The sequence below is a fragment of the Stegodyphus dumicola genome, chromosome 3, assembly GCF_044657685.1.
Source record: "Stegodyphus dumicola isolate Sdum_Otavi_A_Nest chromosome 3, ASM4465768v1".
Lineage (NCBI taxonomy): Eukaryota > Metazoa > Arthropoda > Arachnida > Araneae > Eresidae > Stegodyphus > Stegodyphus dumicola.
Window position 1 is genome coordinate 32,877,140 of NC_140770.1, and position 19,553 is coordinate 32,896,692.

The 19,553-nt window shown below is 30.6% G+C and overlaps 1 protein-coding gene across 6 annotated transcripts in view; it reads left to right on the forward strand.

Annotated features, from left to right (window-relative positions):
- Nucleotides 1-6,252: 6,252 nt before the first annotated feature.
- LOC118192902 (cyclic AMP-dependent transcription factor ATF-1-like) overlaps nt 6,253-19,553 on the forward strand; it is a 100,932-nt gene continuing 87,631 nt past the window's right edge. For 4 of the 6 annotated variants that reach the window (XM_035363918.2, XM_035363922.2, XM_035363923.2 and 1 more), the window contains exon 1: nt 6,253-6,391. The gene's annotated coding sequence lies outside the window, so the exon portion shown is untranslated. The other 2 variants (XM_035363920.2, XM_035363919.2) reach the window with 2 other exon arrangements.

Sequence of the window (19,553 nt, forward strand, 5' to 3'; positions counted from 1 at the left end):
ATGTCTGTTATAACTGTGGAAAACCTGGTCACATTAAAAAGAATTGTTGGCATGTCCATCAAAGGAACTATCGTTGTAATGGCTCCACTAATTATCGCGGTCGAAGTTCTTCAAACAATCGAGGACGTAGTCGTGCTTTTAGTGGACATCATGAACGTGGAGCATACTCTAACCACAGAATAAACACTCATCAAGGCAATAGTTTTCACACCACTGTTATTGAAAGTAACATGACAAGTTCCAGTGCAAATACTGTGACGAATAAAAATGAAATCGATTGGTTACTGGATAGCGGATGCACAGACAACATTATAAACAGTGATGAATATTTCAAAGAGCAAGTCACTTTGAAGGATCCTATTCAAGTGAAAGTCGGTGATGGAAGGATTTTGAAAGCTACAAAGGTTGGCAATATAATAGTTTCTTTTCCTGTATATAACTCTGAATGTATTGTAACATTGAAGAATGTATTTTATGTAAGAGAAATGAAAACAAATTTATTAAGTTATTCGAAGATTACTGATAATCATAAAATAGTTTCAAAAGGAAAGTTTTCTAAAATATATGATGTCAATGGTTCATTAGTAGCAGTAGCAAAGAAAGAAGAAAGATTATATAAAGTAAAGAGTTATGTTAAAAATAGTAAAATATTTGCAAATTTGACCAACAATAAGTTAACGTTAAAAGAAAAATTGCACCATTCATTTGGACATGTAAATTTTAAATATCTGGATATTATGTGCAAAGAACAGCTATTAGAAGGAATCCCTAAAGAAATAGAAACTGAATATATGAAGTGTGCCATATGTATTGAAAATAAAATGCACAATTTACCATTCAAGAATAATAGAAGAAAAGCAGAAGATATTCTGGAGATTATACATACAGATGTAAATGGACCTCACAGAACAAGTGGATGTAATGGTGAGAAATACTTTGTGAGTTTTATTGATGATTATAGCAAGTTGGCAAAATTTTACTGTATCAAATCTAAGGATCAAGTCTCTGATTGCTTAATTGAATATGTAAATGAAATTCAAAATTTAACAGGGAAGACTATCAAAGAACTAAGATGTGATAATGGTAGTGAATATATGAATAGCAAGATATACAAATTTGCAAGAGAAAAAGGTTTCAAGATAAAGTCATGCCCACCATATGTACACGAATTAAATGGTACTGCTGAGCGTTACAACAGAACTATAATGGATATGGCAAGATGTCTTTTAGCCGAAGCAAAAGTTGACAGACGTTACTGGCCTGAAGTAATTAAAGCTGCTGCTTATTTGAAAAACAGGACATTAACAAATACTATTGTAAAGAAGACACCATATGAAATATTTTTCAATAGGAAACCATCTGCTAATGAATTGAAATTATACGGAAGTAGAGTGTATGTAAGAATACCAGAAGAAAAGAGAAAGTCGAAGTGGGATAAAAAGGCTGAATTTGGAATTTTACTTGGGTATACAGAAGTTGGATATAGAGTTTTGATGAATAACAGAATAATAGTTGCCAGACATGTTGATATTATTGAAGAAGACATAATGTGTGTAGGTTGTGATGATGAAGATAAGAATGATGATACAAATAAGAAGAAGTGTCGTGTGAATTGAGTAATGATAACTCCAAGGACAGTGTGATAAATGAAGATGAAACAAAAAGTGGAATGAGACCAAGAAGGCAAATCAAACCACCAGTTCGATTTCATGAAGAATTCGGGTACTACTGTGTTAGTGCAAATTTTTGTGATGCTACAGTTCCAGGTAACTTTGAGGAGGCGACAACATGCAGTGAGGCTGGACATTGGAAAGAGGCAATGAACACTGAAATGAACAGACTTGTTAAAAATAACACTTGGACACTAGTGACTAAACCAGAGGATAAAGCAATTCTAGACGTGAAGTGGGTATTCAAAAGAAAACCAGGTAATGTTTTTAAAGCTAGATTAGTGGTTCGAGATTTTCAGCAAAAAGATAGTATTGAGGACACTTACTCCCCTGTCATCAAGATGCAAACCTTAAAATTGTTACTTTCATATTCCTGTCAGTATAATTTAAATATTCATCAAATGGATGTTGAGACTGCCTTTTTAAATGGTTATGTTGTGTCTGAGGTTTATGTTAAACAGCCACAAGGCTATAATGATAATTCGAGTAGAGTGTATAAATTAAAGAAAGCACTATATGGGTTGAAAGAAAGCCCTCGTGCTTGGTATGAGTGCTTTAACGAGTATATTGAGAGTCTAGGATTTCATAGAAGTAAATATGATTATTGTCTTTATGTAAAATCTGAAAATGATGTATTTGTATATATTCTTTTATTTGTTGATGATTTGTTGATATGTTGCAGAGATACTCGGGTAATTAATGATATTAAGGAACAACTACATAAAAAATTTAAAATGAAGGAATTAAATAAAGTAAAAAGCTACATTGGAATTGATATTGAATATGATAATGAGAAAAGCAATATCTTAACACTGAGTCAGGAAAATTATATTGAATCTTTAGCTAAACTGTATGGTATTGAAAATTCAAAGCTTTATGATACACCAATGGAGACTAATCTTAAACTAAGCCAATCTAATTTAAATCAAAATGTCAAATATAGAAATCTAATAGGAGCACTCTTGTATATTAGTCACGGTACTAGACCAGACATATCTTTCAGTGTAAATTATTTAAGTGGATTTCAAAATTGTTATGATGAGACACATTTCAAATACGCTTTGAGAGTTTTAAAGTATTTGTACTTAACAAAACATCTAAAATTAACCTATAGTAAAAATCTTAAAACTGATATTATGAATTGTTATGTTGATGCTGATTGGACAGGTGATATTGTTGACAGAAAGTCAACTACTGGGTTTGTTATTGAATTATTTGGTAATCCAATTTACTGGAAATCCAAAAAGCAAAGTTGTGTGACAAAATCTTCCACTTTTGCCGAATATATTGCTCTATCTGAGGCTGTGACAGAAACTAATTTCTTAAAAAATGTTGTGAATGATGTTTTTGCTGATATAACTCACCCCATTAAAATTTATGAAGATAATTCAGGAGCTTTGGCCATTGCTAATTATGGGAACTTCACTAAAAATTCAAAACACATAAAAGTTCAATATCATTATGTTCACGAAGATGTTCAAAATGGAGTAATTGAAATTGTAAAGATTGATTCAGAATCAAATATTGCAGATATCTTTACTAAGTCTTTAGGAAAGATTAAATTTATGAAATTTAGGGAAGGTTTGAAATTGAAATAAATTTTGTGTACTGTTTATTTAAATATTTTTGCTTTAAATGAAATAGATTTTGGTAATGTATTTATGTAAACTAAATTGTGTTTAACTTTGATTTTAACATTTAAGTTAATGAAAGAAACCTTTTTAAAAATAATTTGTGTTAAGTGTTGAATGTTATTGGTTATATCTATGCTTAATTGTAAATGGTAAAGATGAAAAGGTCGCTTATATCTGTTTATTTGTAATTAGTAAATATAAATGTAAGGAGGCGTGTTAGTTTGGTACATTTATCTTTACCATATTGGCAACATCAAGTTCTCTCTTCTCTGTGTGCGAGCTATGGATGCCGATGTAATGTTGTGCACATGTTGTTAAGTTTCAATAAAAAATGTGAAAAGATACGTTTCTTATTTTTCGATTTGCTTCTTCATATGATATCGATTTATTTAACACTTCTCAGTGATTCGAACCTGGGTCCTTCGATTCAGCACTCAGCGTCACTAACCACTATCCTGTTTGGGCGGCTCAATGAAACCTGTATTTGTAGTATTAGAATTGTATAATTAATGAACTAAAAATGAAATTTTAGAAATGTGTAATTATTTTTCTAATTTTGCTGCCACACTTTGAATTTCTGTGTTTTTAACCTGTGCAATCAAAATAGTATACCGAAAGAAAGTTTTCATATGATTTACTGTATATGATTAAAAGGGAAAAAAGAGTTATAAAGGCATTATATTTTTTGAAACAAGAAATGTGAGAAATAAACTGTGCCCTCATACTGATTCAAACCTTGGATTTTTCTGTTGCTAGCTGTGTGTACTACCACTTACACTGTAACAACATTGTGGGGAAGTATAATGTTTTCTTATAATCTCCCCCAGTCAAAAGGTGACTGGGAAAAGGCATAGGACTGTGACATCCAGATCCAGGTAGTGTCAAATTATCATCCTGTACATTTTAGTTTAAATGTCAATTTTTTTTTTTTTAATAATGAAGCATGAAAATCAGCTGTGCCTTTACCAAGATTAAAATCATAGATCTTCGAGTTGCTAGCTGGACACTTACACCTCAAGTGTAAGTGTGATAATTCCATATAGATAGATCTATATGGAATTATCACACTTACACTTGAGGGCAGTGTGATAATTCCATATAGATAGATCTATTTATTATAAGATTTAGAAAAAGAAGAGGAGGCTGAAATTATAGGAGGCAAAGTTTTTAATATTTTTTTAATACTTGTATGATAAACCTACTCAAATTGGTATTGTTTATGTTTTTGGTTTTAAAATACAGTCACAGCTATGATAAGTAGATAAAATTTATTGTCTAATAATGCATTTCTCAGTGCAGTATAAGCAAATTACAAAATATCCTCTTTTCTTATTCAACAACTTTTTTTAGTAAATATCACAAATGAAAAGGTTTTTAACGACTTAATAAAATGTTGATAGCAAAATTTCGGATTTATGAATGCTATTATCTGCATCAAAAATAAAATCTGATGGTTGTGATGAAATTTTGTAATAATATAAAGATTACAGACCTCTCTATGTATTTTTCTTTTTTAAAACTTTGCTAAAGTGATAATGTATATTTAAAATGTATTGATAGTCTTCTTTTTGTACAATTTGATATTTAGAAAAGAAATGCTTAAATAAATGCAGGCTTTTAAAACTGAAATTCTTTTTGAACCTTTATTTTATTCAACAAAAAGGAAAAATCATTAATAGTATGAATTAAAAACAGTAAGTTCTATTTTAAAATTAAAAAGGGGAAAAAAAGTATTTGTAGGGCCTTTAATGTTTAGTGGCAAAGCTAACTCTTCTTGGGGTGTAAACTGAAACTTATTACAATTATTCCTGCCTTTTTTTATTTTCATTTCTCTCTCTCCCTTTTTTTTTTAAAAAAAAACAAGGCTTTAAAAAAATTCTTAACATCAAAATTAGTAGTGTATAAAGATTAGGCCATATCTTAATATTTCTTGTGATTTTATCCTATCTCTTTTTGACAAAATATTAATTGTTAAAAAAAATTCTGCAATTTTTTTTAAATCTTATTGTTTTTATCAGTTACATTTCTTTTATTATTTGAATATTCGTATTATTTTCCTTGAAGGACTGTATTTTGAATGAAATTTAAAAAGAAGTTTAAATTGTGTGTTTGCAAAAATAACAGTTTTTATGGCTTTTAAATGAAATAATAATAAATATCTGCATTTACATTTTCTTTGTAATATAGTAATGGGATAATGCATACAATTTATGTGTGATTATTATTTAGTTTAAATGAAAATTCAAGCTTGAAATAATAAGTAAATTTATAAATTATAGTACAATAATAATTGCGAAAGTTATACTTCTTAGGAAAATATAATAAAAAAATATTTTATTTATTTTACTTTATTGAAAATTAATCAAATAGTTGAAATAAATTCATGTTAAATTTATTTATATACTTTGTTAATTCTTATTTATATATTAAATGTGAATTGTTTAATTAAGAATCTTTCCCTATAATTTAAATGATGAAATTATGAAGAAAACGCTTAAGTTATTGCAACATTTCATTTATTTCTTAAGATTTAAGAATAATAGAAGTTTCATAACATAACAGAAGGCGATTCTAAAAAAAAAAAATTATTTAAAATTTTTGCTAAATGACTGTTTACAACCTCAGTTTAAACTTTCTTGGCCTTGACTCCTTATCAAACAAGTCGCACCTAAAAAAATAGTTCTGCACATGAATATTTTATACACTATTATTTATCACAGTTGGCGTTTTTAACTGCGTAACATTTCAGGAATTTGTTTTTATTTAAGTAATAAAAATTACGAATTTCTACTATATTTTAACTTGGCGGAATACCTGATGACGAAATTTTTTTTATTATTATTTACTCATCTGGCGTTCCATTTTCGACCAATAAAAGGCGTGCTAAAGGCGGTGCGGTTACGTAATATGAAAGCTAGCCAATAGCATTTTGTCATGAGCTCGAATCGCGCAGTAATACATTTTCTGTGCAAGTGACGAGACATGTTCTTCAGTGACGAAGTCGAGGCTTCTTGACGTGGCTGCTACGTTACTGCCAATTTATCCAGTCGGGTTGCGGCAAAGTTTGTGACGAGAAATACGTAACTGGTAAGTACTCAGCTGAGCAATAATAACAATCACACATGGTCACAACGTGGATGGCATCATATTTTATTAATATTTTGTTTGTAATTGCAATTAATGCTAATTAAAAGCGTAATGTCGTAAATTTGTGACCCATGCTGTTATGGCCTTGAATGCTATTGTAAATGGCTGTGTATGAAAGGAAATGCATATGTGTTACTACGATATTCAATTATACTCGTTAAAAATGAGACGTATTGTGAAATTCGCAAAATATGAAATTATTGATTTTTTGGTCGGTCTTAAAAGTAAAATAAGACTTAACGCTTTCGTGTATCATCAAACAGAAGGTGCGAAAACCATTTTCCCTTTAATGGTGGAAACATGTTAAGCTGAAAATAAGTGGGTTTAGTATGTATCGTTTTTCATTAGCACGGTTTTGAGTCGCAGGTAGTGTTGTGTTAATTATCGTGGGGATTTGTTCACTCGAATAGTAATTTTATAAGGACTGCTCATTAAAGGAATCTGTAAATTCCGAATTTTATGTGAAGTATTTTACAGAAAAATTAAAATGAGTATTTACTATTTTTTATCTCATCCTTCTTGAAATTCTAAGTTTAATAAACATGGTTAATTTTTTAACGTTAATTATTCTTCCTTATATCTTTTTCAATATTAATGTAACTTTATTTTTGCACACTTTTAAAATCAATAAACTAGCATAATTTAATTTTTTATATACTATTGAACTTTTGAATAAGATTGATTTCATTATTACTAATTCAAATATTTCATTAATATATTCATTCATTGTTGGAATTTAAGAATCGTATTCTTCTAGTAATTATTTTAACATCAGGTTTACCCTTTAATGGAACATCGAACCTTTTTTTTTTTTTTTTTTTAAATTTTTCAGTGCTTTTATGAATATTTTGCAAATTATGTAGGTATGTCGAAATGTTTCTGAACTAAATAGACAAGAGTAATTTACAATTATATTTTCAAATTTTTATGTTATGGAGGCGCTTAATGTGATCCTTTTGAGAAATTTCAGTGATAAATGTGCAAGAAGGAACTTGCATGACAAATTTGTTACCTGATTTTAAAGATGTATTATCGTGTAACAAAATTATTTTTTTGTTTCTCATGATAAATAGCAGAGTGGTACTTTCTGATACCTCTAGTTTCAATATTCGGCAAAAGTAGTTTTTGTTGTATTTTTGAGTATAAATGCTACAGTAGCCAATCGGTGCATATTTATTTGTTCTATGTTTATTAACATTTCATTGAACAGTGTACTCTTCGACTCTGAAAATTTAATTACTGCCCATCTAATTTTGTTTCTTGTAAAATTTCTTGGTTCTTATGAACTGCTGTTATTATTATTGTTTATGAATAGAGTAGTACCCTTGAATCTTGAAGATAGCCAAATATTTTTTGCTAGTTCAGAATTCGTATATGACTAGGTAACTTGTGGGGGTAAAAAGTTGTGAGGAAGTTGCTAATTACATATAATATAATCAGCCTTACATACATAAAAGTCAAATTTTGTAAAGTATAATCTCTTTTATTAAATAATGAAAAATCTCTGTGTTGGTTGCTCACACCTTGGAAAAAATAACACACCTAGAGCGAGATTTTTTAACACAGATAATCTGAACATGTGCACCTTGAAGCTGTAATCTTGAATTTGCTTATTTCGTATTTTGTGTGAATTTAATGAAATCTTGATTAATAAACTTCACGATTAAAAAAATATGTTGTCACTCTACAAAGTGTTAAGATATTTCAAATTTTATCGGAAAACAGCAATTTAAAAAATGTGTTGCCACTTGGTGAAACTTAAGGTACTAATTTACAGATTTAATAAAAGGACTGAGCTATTTAAAAGAAGTGTATTGCCACTGGTGCCAGTTTGTTGTCCTCTCACGAAGCACAAGATATTTAGGTTTTCTTTGAAATGTAATTTGTTTATTATCAATTAACAAATAAGTGATTTAAAAGCAATAAATCCTGTTTTTCATCTCTGTTATTGTGAGATTACTAGCTGGATTTATTAAAAGCATTATATATATATATGGCGGCTGGTTGCATTAGAAACTAATTATCAATAAACTAATCATATAATCTTATTAAGAAATTTGATTGCATTTTATATGCCCAGGATCAATGTATTACTTCCCAGGTAAATTTTTTTATAAGTTAGGCCTAAAGTGCAGAATCGCCCACTTATTTATTTGGCGCTTTTTACAAGAGTAGGAAGAATTGGATTTTTGTCAATTTTCTGTGACTTTTTAAGTGAAAATAGGTCGATGTGTACATAGATAAAATCAGGGGAGTGCACAATGCCATTTTTGTACATGGATACTGAGTATGTGCAATTCTTAAAAACGTGCCAAACGGTGGGTGATTCTGCACTTTTTCCTAAGTTAGTTGTTTAGAAACTTTAAATATGTACATAAGTTTTCTGAAAAGACTTCAAACCTACTAGCACTTGAAATCTACACACCATCTGGAATATGAACTTCGAGATTTGCAGTTGCTAACGTAAAAGTGTAAAATTTTTGAATTAAAACTCTTTTTGTAAGTGATGTTGATAAATGGTTGGCACAACTAAGGCCATGATCACTTTTTAATGAAACAAACTCTAATAATGATTGATATTTTTAATTAGTAAAAATCAGACTAAGAGGGAAAAAAAAATTTTTTTTTAATGAAATGGAATGAGAAAAAGATTAAGTATTTCAAGAAAAGGATACTGTGCATAAGATGACAAATTTGGATAAAGAACATTATCAAAAGGATAGTTTTAAAATTATCTCATGCTAGCATATTTTAATTATGATGATGAGAACATTATACAAATACTGTTTGAAATTTTGCTTTTAGGGAAAAACTATTTGTAAATTGACCATGTATGATTAATGAAAAGAGTTCAAATTAGAGTCTTAAAGTTTTAAAACAAACTAGAAAATGTCTAAAAAAATAATTTCTATGCCGTTTTTGATGCGCTATCTTTTAATTTATATAAGAAATATAGATTCTGAGCATAATATTAGGTGATATGGAAATGTGTTAATGGGATGTATGGAATTATTCTTAATTAAATGAACTCAGAAGGGAGTGTAACTGAAAGACTTTGTAAAAAATTGGACTCTTTTTGTTATTGATAAAGAGCGTTCAGTTCATCGCATAGCCCTCAGAATTTTTTAGTGTTGCATGTTGTACAAGTTTCAGATGATACTTTTGTTTTATTTTGCTGTGTATTTGATGTGAAGCTGTAGAATGCTGGGAAAATAGACCAATTTTTTAAAAATTATTACTATTCTTATATTTCTTCATGTTTGAGTGATGAAATCAGTGTACTGCACTTTGATATTTGCTGTACTTTTATTTACTTCAACGTGAAATTTATGATTGCCCTCTCAGGTGTTATGGCAGAAAGGTATCCAGTGCTAATTTTAAATTTAATTTCAGTTTTAAAATAAGTTAAAAAGAAAATTAAGTATGCACTTGTTTGTAATATCTGCTAGTAAAAAATTAAGGTTCAAATTTATATAAAAAAGAATTTAAAAAAAGCTTTGGTAATTTCTGATTAGCCACCTCCCTTCCGATTATAAAGTTGCACAAAAAAAAAAAAAAAAAAAAAAAAGGCTAAGCTGTATGTCACTAAATTGTTATGTGGCAACCCATGATGCCACCAAAAAATCATGTATGTAACAAACCAGGTGACAATAGAACACATGTCTGTTTTAGACCATGTGCAATGCTGAGTTCATGTAATTCTCTGATTTACTTTTAAGTGAAAACCCATCATTGTGTTCACTGAGAGAATCCAAGCTCAAACAAGAAGGATTTCTCCAAAGATATAGGGGTTTTATTACCAATATTTCCTGCCTTTTGAATTTATTAATTGTTCTGGTACGGAATTCGTAGTATGCTGCCTTTTTAAAATGGCTGTTGGCTTTCTTGCAATAGCTTGGCAAAAAGTTAGTTGCCAGCAGGTTGATTTTTCAGTGGGAGTATAGATAATTAAGTACCAAGGTCTTTTGCAAGATTGCTGTAATACAGCGAAATATTTTCAGTTCAGAAGCATGTGATGCATCATCAAAATTTTGCCTCCATGCCTCAAGTCTGAATGTTGACCTATGTAACAGTTAAGCATACAATTGATATGATTAGGTTGTTTCACATACTTAAGAAACAGTTTATTCAAGGTGTGCTAATGAAGTACATATTTTGAACAATCATATCATCGAATAAATTCATTGCAGTTAATAGAAATGCTGAATATTTTTCATTGCTTTAAAATTTTGGAATTGTACTGGACATAGCTACCACCTTTGTCTTTCCACATTTATTTTTTTTTACTGGGATGTTTTTTTTTATTTTTTTATCATGATTGCTGAAAACTCAGCTGTGTACATTGTGTTTTGCATGGATTATTAGAAAAATATCCAGCAGTCATTCAGTTCTTAGCTGTCGAATTTTGTCGAGTGTATTGTCACTAGACAACTCAATATGGTTTTCTTCTGAAGAAATAAATGTAGGTGCAACTTTAATTCTGAAAGAGATTTGAATCCATGTGAACTTGATATTATATCCTTAGTTTTCAAATAATTGTTAAGCTGATGGTGCATTTAAAAAAAAAGTTGTCCGTACAGTGTATATTTGAAGTTCTTTCTATCATAGCATCACCATATTGAATACCATCATCTGAGCAGCTTGTGTGGATCTTAATTTAGATCATAAAAGTTGCTATATTTTAAACTAAAAAGGACCGAATAAAGCAAACGCATAAAAACAATTAATTTTTCTAACCTATTTTATTGAACAAAACAAGAATCATATGAAATGAGCACAAGGATAAAAGCCATAAAATAAAGATATAATTTTTTTTCCATATTTCAAACCCTTTGTTTTGAAACTTTAAGATGTGTAATTCAGTGTTTTTCACAAAATATTTTTCCCAGTGTCTCGACAGTTTGTGGCTAAATACTTGTCAGAAACAGCCAGACACATCAGTTGTTTAGCTGTATCATCTTTAAGAAAGTTGTCATAGGTGCATGACATGTTGGTGATAGACTGTCAGAAAGAGGAACTTTGATCCCAATTTTGAAGAATTCTCTCTAGGAGACAGAGGCAAAGTGTTCCCTACCCCTGTTACCTTACCACTTGAAAAAACTTTTCAGTATTTTAATGTCTCTTACTGCAAAAGGTGCTACGCACTTACAAACATCCATGCCTTCTTTAGGATTCGAACCTGGCTGAAATACTATGGCAGCCAGCTATCTACAGCTATGCCAGCAGGGTAAATTTTCACAAATTAAATATCGTCATTACTTCCTGATCAGTTTCACAGTTTTGTTCTAAAAATTCGAAAAAATTTTCTCCTGAAACCAAAATAGAGGTATTTGTTTAATGTTTTGTATATCATTATCATGATTAGAATCTCTTTACATAGAATGATTTTATCATTATTCTTCTAGCGATGGTTTTTATCCAAGAGTTCATAGTGTCTCCGGTTCTTAAAATTCTTACTCATTTTTTATCATTTCTTTTGTATTACAAAACAGTTTTTAAACTTCATTTGATTCGTACTTAATCAAGAAATTTTACCATTATCACATCTTTTTTCAACAGCTGTAATGTTTGCTGTTATTAAAATGATCTTAGGTTTCTTAAATTTTTTTTGCTCTTTTGCAGTCTTCTTTACTGTAAATTTTACTGTTTACATCTCAGAGGCTATGTAGATTTTAAGTAATTTTGATACATTTCTATGAAGGTATTGGAATAGTTTGTGACTCCATTGTTAACTAAACTATGCATCTAAACCATAGTGGCACACATTCTGGGAACTGCTACTGTAAAGAATTAAGTACCATTTTAAGTCAATTAAATTAAAATAGGTTCAGTGGTAGATCCTGTTTTGATATCAGAATCAGGGTTAGTTAAGGAATTATATGAAATTAAGTAAATGTTAAGTGCTCTGCTTTTATCTATTGTATACCTTTTTTAATGATAATTCTTGTTACGAACTTTTTCTGCTCAAATGCACAGAAGTTGCTCAAATATTTTAATGTTGGAAAAGTATGAGCAAAATTTTTTTTCTTCAAAGCGAGATTAGTCAAGAAATTAAATTAAAAGATTTTGTTTCCGATGGATATTAGAAATTGCAAGAATTTTCCAAGAGGTGTGATCTTTTCAATCTAGTGTTGATTTTTGATAGAGGACTAGAAGTCTATAAGATGCTGCACAAAATTTAGAATACTTTTCAGAATATACCTTTGATAGCCTTTTCTCAATTCTTGTTTATCCATTTTCCTCAATTTAGAAGCAATAGTATGAATATCATTTGTCTGAAACTTTCTTTACTGTGCAGTAGTTCCAAAGTTTTCTGTTTATTTAAGAAATATACTAGAAACAAAGAATGTGATTTGCCCTTTTTACTGATAATGGGCATAATCATTCGTGAATGTGTAATTGAACAGAGAAATTGTTCAGCACCTTCAATTTGTTTTGATTCGAAGTAATCTAGTGACTATCTTGAGTAAATTTTCATATTAATTTAGGCTGATCTGTGATAAATATTTGATCAAGTTTTGTATGAAATATCATTTACAAGAGCAAGTGCGGTTTGCTAATTGTTGGTATTTTCAATGATAAAAAGGTTTCTAATTTTTGTTGATATTTTCTTATTCCCAACATGAAATGTATGTTTAAATTTACACAGCTAAGCTCAATATGTATGAAACAATGTACCCAGCTATACAGATATGTTCAGCATATCGATTTAAATCATGCTAATCATTGCCATCTTCAAGCATCCATGTTTTTCAATGCAAATATTTGGATTTCTTCTTATTTCTCCCCCTCTTGTGGTCACTATTGTCTGTCTTGGAGAAAAGTCTGGTACCCTTTTCTCCAAGTAATATAAATTCTGCTAACTTTTCATCTTCCTAATCTATTAGTATCTATTACAGTCTCATCAGTCAATGAGGCCATATTTTGAATCTTCATTTTCCATATTTTCTGTTGGGCTGTCATATTTGTTTAAGTCTCAGAAATCATATTTTTTCAGTTCAATATCCTCTTGCATTAAGTTTATATTTATTTCAAATGTATGTGTCTGCACAATCTTGAAGTAACATTTAGATCACATTGCATGGATTTATATCTCAAGTACTTTAAATATTATTGTAATTAAAAGGAAATAATGAAGCAAATGTTAATTAAAAAATTATTACCATTTAATAAGTACTTGATATTGTTAATTTTTTAAAGAAGTGATGATTTTTGCTGGAGACAGTGACTGTTGCAACTCTAAAACAGTGGTGCTTAACCTGTTTCCCCCCATGCACACATTTCACCACTGCTAGATCATCTGCCCCCCCCCTTTTTTTTTTTTTTTTTCAAAACTCATAAAATACTACAAAATTTGTTTATGTTTAGATTTATATTGTTTATATTAGATTATTTTTCAAAGTGTTTTTTTAAATTCGACAAAAGGTATATAATGTTTAATAAATACTGAAATTTGAATAAAAGTAGTTTTTTATATTCATAAACTAAAAACTAAACAGCTAAAAAAAATTTTAAAAACAGCTGACCACATTTTTCGCATGGTGAGAATTTCTTCCTGATTAAGAACCCCTGCTTTTAAAAGTTTCGCCGTGAAAAACATAGTTTTTCAGTGTTCCATTTAAAGTGTTCTCTTCTTTTTTCATTTAGTTCATTCTCCATTCCAAACACTGAGTCTTTTTTAACAGAGGCCCTTTATCTTTTTCTTCATTATCACTGTGTTCTCTATCAACTGGTGTTACAAGATTATCCAGTTCTTCATTCATCATTTCTCAATTATTTAACTACTTCTTCCATTCCTGAAATCCTTTGCACTAAGGACTTTTGCTGTTTGCACAATTTCTTTGGCTTCATTTTCAATCAGTGGAAATCAACTTTGGGTCTGAGCTAATGCCAGCAAGCACACTGTTGATAAATTAATGCTGAACTAGATTTAAATGAAATTCTAGAAATGGGAAAATTAAATGAAAATAATAAAGATAATGAATATATACAAAATCATGTCCACAAATCTACACTTGGCAAGGGTTTTACTGTAACCATCTAGTTTAGATGTAAAGTGTATGTATAAAAGCCCGTACTTATGAAATGTAGTATATAAGCTAACTAACCAAAGATATTGTTTTTTTCTCAATAGTTTAAAGAAATTTAGTGAAATATGATATGACATCCATTCCCTTAGTACCAATACTTCTGGAGTGATTGCATCTTGAAAAACGAAATTAAATAAAAATACTTGAAATGATAGTTATGTCTATAAGGTTAAGATGATTAAAGCTATTTTTTCCATGCATTTTCTTACTAAAATTTAAAAACATTTTATTTCTGCTGGAAGAAATTAGTATTTTACATATTTACTATTTCTGCAAATATTTATCTTTTCTCAGTACAGTTTTTTCCCTCTCCTCTTTGTCAGTGAAATAACAAATTATAACTATGACCTGCAGCATTCTTGTTATTATTCATCACCAACTTAGTTAAGTCATCAAACTCCTAACATCGTAATAGTAATAAGTTACAATCAGTTAGGGTTGTCAATTAATAACTTTCTTTTGACGGAGTAATTTTGGGTACAGGCCATACTTTTTACGATTGCCTGCAAGATATGAAAGGCTTTCCTTCTGTAGAATGATTTCAATTAGATCTATATACCTTGCTAAAAGCTTTCTGAAATTCCTTTTATATAAAAGGATATGTGTTTATCTTATTATTAAAATAACTTATATAGTTGCAAAGGTAAAAGAGAGGTGCTTTTCTGCTTACAATAAATAGTATTATTAGTTAGTCTGCCAACCAAGCACTTCATCAGAACAAAAGCAGAAAATATATTATAAACGGTAACTGCACACAGAAACTCAAATGCTAAATTTATTTGTTATCAAAAGATTAATAAATATATAGCTGTGAGTGAGTGAGAGAACACTTGCTAGTACTACGTATGTTGATGAAATTATTATTTTGTGTATAAAATGAAATTCAATGAAAGCCACAAAATTAAGAAAGTATAGTAAAAGGACCAATGCATATTTTTGTTTAGATATATTAAAGTTTTAGAGACAAAATCAGGCTTCAAGGCCAACAGAACTTTTGAATGAGACACGTAAGAGAGAGTCAATGGCCATGATTTAAATATGGCATGCAAAGCATAAAAATAGTTTTACTTTGAAACATAAGTTGAATGCTAGTTTAGTTTGTTGCAATGGCAAAATTAACCAGTTCACAATGGTTCAACAGAAACAATTTCTAAAACATTTTTAATTCAGCAGTTGATTGTTAAAATGGAATTTAATATTTATTTAATTAATTTTAATTTCTCATTTATTTAAGCAATGAACTGGTGCTTAAATGTTTTTAATCTCGTCATGGTTTGTTATTTGGCACCATTGTTTAGTATTGTCTGATGAATATGTCTTAGTTGTTGGCTGTTATTTAAAAAAAAAATACCCTTTAAATATTATTTAATACTCTGAAATGCACAATGGTAGTCCGGTATATGTCATTAATCTATTCCAGATCCTCAAACATATACCAAACTTTTTCAATAAGAATAAAGGGATAATAGTTAATTTATTTTTATCAAAAGATTCTGTTGTTATTTTATATAACACTGAAATACTGCACATGATGCTTCCTAAAAACCGTTGCTAATGAATTTACAAAAAAGTATGTAAAAGAGCACACAACTCATTGAGCTCGAGCTGTATACACTACTCAACAATGAAAATGCAACACCAAGAAGGAGTGGTCAGAAAGTGATGAAATTTGGAAAAAAAGAGACAGCAAGCAGCAATAGGTGATCTTTATTTCAAAATGATAGTCAGAATACAGAGTGAGAACGGCATCGACTCAGTAGGATGTAGGACCACCACGGACAGCGATGCAAGAAGAAACACGTGTAGGAATAGAGTCAATAAGAGTGCAGATGGTGTTCTGAGGGATGGCTGTCCATTCCCTTTCAATCATTTGCCACAGTTCGTCTTCTGAACGAGGCAGGAGCAGAGTCTGCAAACGGCGTCCAATCACATCCCACACATGTTCGATTGGTGATAGGTCAGGAGAGTACGGTGGCCAGGGAAGCATCTGTATACCTTGCAGAGCATGTTGGCAGATGTGAGCACTGTGTGGTCGGGCGTTATCCTGCTGAAAAATTGCATTAGGCAGCCCCTGAAGGTAGGGGATTGCCACCTGCCGCAGTACATTATCCAAGTATTGTTGGGCCGTCATAGTGACCTGGAATCGTAGGCAATAGTGCCCCAAACCATTATTCTGCATTGCCATGTGGTGGGACGTTCCACAGTTACTGCCAGATTAGATCTGTCTCCACGTCGACGCCATACACATATGTGGCTACTGTCACTGGATAAACAGAAGCATGACTTATCTGAGAACATGACATTTCGCCATTCTGTCATCCACATCTCTCCAGTCCGGCACCTTTCTAAACATTGGCGTCTCTGCTGTGGGGTCAATGGCAGTCTTCTTAACAGATGCCATGAGTGTAGGCCAAGTTCAATCAATCGACGGGAAATGGTTCTGGTCGACATGGGAATATCCAGTGTATCTTGCACATGCTGCAGAATCGCGGTCCAAGTGACTTGGGGGACCGACATAGCTTGTCGGCAGATGCGCCGATCCACGCATGCTGACTTCACTCTGGCTGCATCCCTCCTTCTTCCCACATTTCCTTGTTCCAACCATGTTCGCCATAGCCGATGCACCATGTGGGTATCAGCTGCGATTTGTCGTAAGGACCAACCTGCTTTTATCATCCGATCACCATACCCATCTTAAAATCGTCTATCTGCTGAAAGTGCCTTCGTTGAGGCAGCCTTGCATTCTCTTCTATTACATATCTTATGTGACAAATCCTATGGGACAAAAATCTATCCTATGGGACAAAAACCAACTTTCTTCGATAATTCGTCTGGCAGAAAAAATGACACGAATATTGCCCATTCTGCACGTTCCTTCCTTGATATCTTACTTCACGTGCGTCGGATAGCTGTGCATTTCACATCATTCGCATAACTCAGTGACGTGAGTCTATTCTATAAGTTGCATAAATTTCTGACCACTCCTTCTGTGTGTTGCATTTAAATTTCTGACCACTCCTTCTGTGTGTTGCATTTTCAATGTGGAGCAGTGTACTACAAAAGAATTTTTCTATCCAAAGCAGGATCTATACCAAGTTGGGCATATTTCAAAGTGGATATGGAGGTAGCACTGTACTAATCAGTATTGCAGGGAGGTATAAATAATTTATAATTAAATAAATGAGTTAAAAGTTGATTATTAATTTGTTTTGGAAGAGGTAGCTTATGTAATGTAAAAGAATATTTACTTTGTACTATATATTGATTCTGCCCATTAATACAATTAAATTGTTATTTATTCTAACAAGAAGTGTGCATGAAATATATCAACAACAACAAAAAATAAGTACTTTCAAATTAAATCAGATTCCTCCCTCGAAAGATCTGCATAGGTTTTGTGTAAAACTATTGATTTTGATAGCAAATGACATAGGTCCTGCTTTTTTAAGAAACAAAAACAATTTTGCTTTGTGGGTGGAACAAAAAGATATTTCTGTTCCAAGCATTTTTTAAGTAGCTTGTCTTCTCAGATAAAAGCTACAGTATGAAACCTTCAGTTATATACAGCAGCCAGATTAACCATTTATAGTCATTCAAATTCCTTGAATAAACTTCCTAATTTAAATATAAAAAGGGTGAGCAAAATATTAAATGTTAGTTTCTTAAGAATAAATTTAAACTTGAGTAAATGTCTTTATTTCTAAAAAAATTAAAAATATTTATTTTGGATTCATTGGATATACTCTAAATATCATTTAGCAAGGAAAAGTTTCTTTTGCCAACCATGTTTTGGTGTGTAAATGCATAATTACCAATCTGAACTCCTTAAATTATCTTAATTTAATTTTGTGCTTCATTAGTAATTATTTAATTACTAAATTAATTTTAATCACTTTATATGTATTATTGACCCAGAGCCATTTTGGTCGTTCATGCCTTCATAGTGTTTGAGTCACAGAAATTCATTTTAAGTGTTAAGCCAGTAGTTAAAATTTATTTACATAGGGAATAAGGCATTTTTCTTTATAACATTTTAAATTGGTAGGAAATGCTTAGGTCTACTTTTTTGTAATTAATGACTTGGAATGTAATTAAACTTGCATTAACTGATTACTAGTTACGCTTAGGACCTTAGGGTAATATTGTCATTGTCTGTGATAAATCTTACAAACACATTCTTTAAATTATAAAAAATGTATTTACTATAAATTACACTATTTATATGCAGAATATTTTATTTTTGTAAGAAATTCGTTAAATGTTGTTAAGTGATGAAATAAATTACTTACCCTCAGTTACCATTCCAAACAGTAGAATCATGTTTGAGGAAAGATCTACAAACTGTGAGAATTTTCTTGTGTAAGATTTTACTATATACAGTTTTAGTAAATCATAGGAAATTAGAATCTGCTTTTGGAGTGTTGTAATTCATAAACATTTGATACATCTTTTTAACAATCAAAAGTGTGCAGGGACAAGCTGTCTGGAGTATTGAACATTAAAAATAAAGGATACTCATTTTAAAAGCTTGGAATAGGCTCAAAGTATAATTAATCATCTTGCCATGTTTAATTAAAGCAAATTGCTTCTTAAATTATTTTTAAATAAACGACCAACTCGTTTCAGTGTGTCTATTTTCTGTGAGTTAAATCGAAATTCAGTTTTGAGAAATACTCCAGCAATCTGCTCTCAGCAAGGAGCTGAAAGCCGTGGGTGGGCGAGAATCAAATGTCAAGGGTTTTGCTGCGCGTCGTTTAGCGATAACTTGCTCCCACAACCACGTGGTTTTGAAATGCCATTTGTAGTGACCGTTGAGTATCGTTGCTAGGATACAACAGTTACAAATTAACGTAGATATCTTCCAGTTGAACATATATAATAGCTCGAGTTTACCTGTAGCCATGCTTTATAAACAAATTTCGTTTATCCAGTTTAAAAAAAAAAAAAAAAAAAAAAAAAAAAAAAAAAAGACTTGTATGTGCTAATTGTGTAAAATTAGTAACTGTATATTA